We start from the raw sequence: 3,589 nt of genomic DNA on the forward strand, positions 1-3,589 counted from the left end.
ATGTGCCCGGGGAAGGGAGTGGTAGATTTCTGGATGGAAACTGTGGAGATGAACTGAACCTGGAGATGGGGAGGGAGCCTGGATGCTCTGAGGTCAGAGAACAGAGAGCGGTGGAGCAGGCAGGAGCACAAGAACCCATTCACAGAGGGAAACTGAGGCAGGGGATGTGAGCTCTGTATTTTCTTATGGCTTTCAGAAGTGCTGGTATGTTTGCTTGTTCGTCTTTGTGACATGTTTTTCTTTCTTCTACAGATGAGGAAACTGTGGCAAATTGTCTTCTCAGCTGTCTTTATCAAGTGAGAAACAAACCTGAAAGGCTGGAAAAGTGCCTCCTTTGCAACAGGAGACTTTGTGTATCAAAAGGCTGGGGCGGCATGTGCTTGCAGTTCCGGCACTGCGAAGGCAGAGACAGGTAGATTCCTGGGGCTTGATAACCAGCCAGTCCAGCCTACTAGACAGTTCCAGGCCAAAGAGAGAAGAGAAAGGCAAACTATGCTTGAGGAAATACATCCTAGGCTATCTTCTGGCTTCCACATGTACCCATGTACTCATGCACATGTCTACACATGTGCACATGTAAGCACTGTTTTCCGAGACACGAAGGATGGTCATATGTGTCTTAGCCTTCATCACTTCTTTTTAATAGTATTAGAAGATAGGCAAAAGTCAGTCCCACCCACCATATAGTCGATGGTTTGCATATAGTCTTAAGGTTTCCTTCTAAAGGCTAATATATCATGGTGGCAGGACCTTTAAGAGGTGAGGCCTTATGGGAATTCTTTAGTCGCTGCGACCTCAGAAGAGGATACCTGTGTCCTGAGGTAGTGTTTGCCAGACAGAGTGTATGACAGAAGCCTTGCTTTGCCCCTGAGCTACACTCTGCTTTCCTGTCTGGTGATTTGATTTCTTCCCTTTGCATATACTCAGCCATTTATTACAAGGCCCAACCAGAGCCAGCACCATGCTGTTTGGAGTTTTAGCCTTTGAGATAAGAGTCAAATAAACCTTTCCTTCAGAGGAGCCCATGTCTGGTATTTTGCTACAGTAACAAAAGCTGTAACCAGGCAGTTATAGACCACAGGAGCTGGGTCTATAGGAATCAGGGCTTTGGGCTTCTGGGCCCCTTACACACTCTTACTTCTTCCACAGCTGAACAGTAAACACCCTTCTCTCACCCCTCCACCCCAGGTAAAACCCGCTGTCAAGGACAGAGAAACCAGTGACAACTTAAATTGTAGCTGCATACCTTTCCAGGGATGTTTGGGTCCCACTGGGCACTGGAGCTTACGATCTATAAAATCTGTAAAAGAGAATCTCTTACAGTTAGTTCTGTGCCTAACTCTTCCCACTTCTCTTTATTTTCCTAGATGTCACAGGCTCACCTCTTGAACCAGGATGGATAACACATTACAGAAGAAGGAGATGAGAAAGAATCTACAGATAGAGATGTTGAGCCAAAGAATTGCAGCACTAGAAGGGAGCAAGGATATCATACACAAGTACCCTTAGACACACGGGAAAAGTGAGGACTGAGTAGTAGGGGCATTACTGATAGCAAGTTAGGATCTCCCTGACCCGCACCTTGTTGAGGATGTAGAGGAGCGTGCCACTCTGCTCATGTCCTGTGGGCACCAAGTCCTCCTTTCCTCGACACCCCGCTTCATTAAGGTCTTTGGGAGGACCAATGCCAACGCAGATTTACCATGCATTCAGGGGTGTGGGATTTGTTGAGGATGCACCCAGTAGGTAGAGTGCTTGTCTGGCCTGGAAGAAGCCGTGCACTTAATCCCCAGCGCTGTGTAAGCGGGGTATAGTGACACATGATGTGATCCCAGCATGTACAAAACAGAGGCAAGAAGTTCAGGAGTTCAAGGTTATCCTCAGGTGCCTAGTAAGTCTGAGGCTAGCCTGTAATACATGAGGCTGTCCCAAGATAAAATGAAGTAGGATGAAACAACACTAGCAGCTAGACGGTGCACTGTGTAGATGCCTCCCCTTCCTTGAATTGCACAGGAATGGAGTCCAGGGATGTGAGTCTTGTCCGGATTCTGATACTGCGATGGGGTATGCTGGAGCTCACTTTGTCAGTCTCTCAGGAAGAACAACTCCTGCTTGTACTGGCTAGCCTCAGCAGCCAGCATTCTGCTGATTCTGCTAGAAGCGTTGCCGCGTCAGAGGTGGTGTGGGATCCTGACTTCCCGCCTGAGCAGCTGTTGGGCAGGGTAGCCCTCCTTTGCTTCCCCATGGACTTCCTTACACTGCCGTAGAGATAGCCTGGGGGCGGGGAGATGTTCTTCAGGGGAATTAAAGTCTCTTTCTTGAAAGGTAACAAATTCCTCACTAATTATGTTATTATTTTATTATGCAGCCATAATGAAAAAAAATACTCAAAGCCTAAAAGGAAGGTTGTAGGCAAGACTTATCCAATTTAATAAATCCTCTCCATCCCATAATTATTTCCTTGACTCTTTTTAACACAAGTGTGTGGGAGGGTGGAGGAATGGTCTCTCTCTGGCAGGGAAGGGGACTAGGATATAAGGAGAGGGGGATTGAACTTTTTACCACTAATCTGCCCTGTCTAGTTAAGTGTCATTGTACACATCTATCACTCACCTTCATCCTCCATTTTGCTTTCCTAAGATGGGCCTATAGGGGGTGAGGATAGGCTAAGTTGCTACCGTCTTAGTAGAACTCTGACCTGTGCTTCCATTAGCAGTACCTCTCTACCCCCTGGGACTTGGTGCTTCTGCAGCTTGCATTCCATTCTGTCAGCCCCTTATCCTTCACTTACAAGCCCCACTTCTGAGATGGTAAGATAATAAAATGAGGTTGTGTTGCCTCTTCAAAATCACAGTGACTTGTTTACTTCTTGGCGCTGAGGATGGAGCTTGGGGCTTTGTATGTATTAAGCAGCACTCTTATCAATGAGCTCAATCCTCAGCTCCTAGCTTTTGGATCGGACAGGCTGAACTGAGTTCAGTTTTAGCTTAAGTGAACACCAGGTCCTATTCAGTGTACTTTGAGTCACTGATGTCTTTATCTATGAGTTGGAGAAACCCATCTTTGTTTATCAGGGTTGTTGTTAGGACCAAAGGGGATGGTGGGCATATGAATGCAGCACAAAGCTTGTCATAGCTGGTGTTCATCAGCAAGTCTCCTTCCATGCTTCCCACCCACCCTAACCTTGAAACCTTAGGATAGAGATATCTAAAAAAGGCACTCAGAATGCTGGAGGAGACAGCTGGGACAATGGAGGCTTTCTTGGTGTTCCCGAACATTCTCCCTTTGCTCTCTCCTCCCAACCCCCGTCTTGTGATGGCATCATAGGGTGACCTTCAGATCTGGAACAGGATAGGTGGTGAGTTGAGATGAAGAATCAGAAAAATTCTGGGAAGTCTTGTTTCTCTGTTTCTAGTAGAAGAACTGGGACAGGAAGACTCTGTCCTCCAAATCCATTACCACTATCATGGAGACCTCCTGTAGACTGAATTCTCAGCCTCCTGACTAAGGCAAAGCATTTCTCTTACCTTCTCTGATACCCACTGGCCTAACAGTCACCATATCTAGGCCCTGCCTTCATGCTGTGGAC

General features: G+C 46.9%; 1 long non-coding RNA gene across 1 annotated transcript; it reads left to right on the forward strand.

The window, feature by feature from the left end:
- Positions 1-260: 260 nt before the first annotated feature.
- On the forward strand, positions 261-2,453 carry LOC132652376 (uncharacterized). The gene is made up of 2 exons (XR_009589883.1): positions 261-412; positions 1,368-2,453. It is a non-coding gene; the product is annotated as an uncharacterized LOC132652376 (long non-coding RNA).
- The last annotated feature ends 1,136 nt before the right edge of the window (positions 2,454-3,589 follow it).

This window comes from Meriones unguiculatus, chromosome 1 (genome assembly GCF_030254825.1).
Source record: "Meriones unguiculatus strain TT.TT164.6M chromosome 1, Bangor_MerUng_6.1, whole genome shotgun sequence".
Taxonomy (NCBI): domain Eukaryota; kingdom Metazoa; phylum Chordata; class Mammalia; order Rodentia; family Muridae; genus Meriones; species Meriones unguiculatus.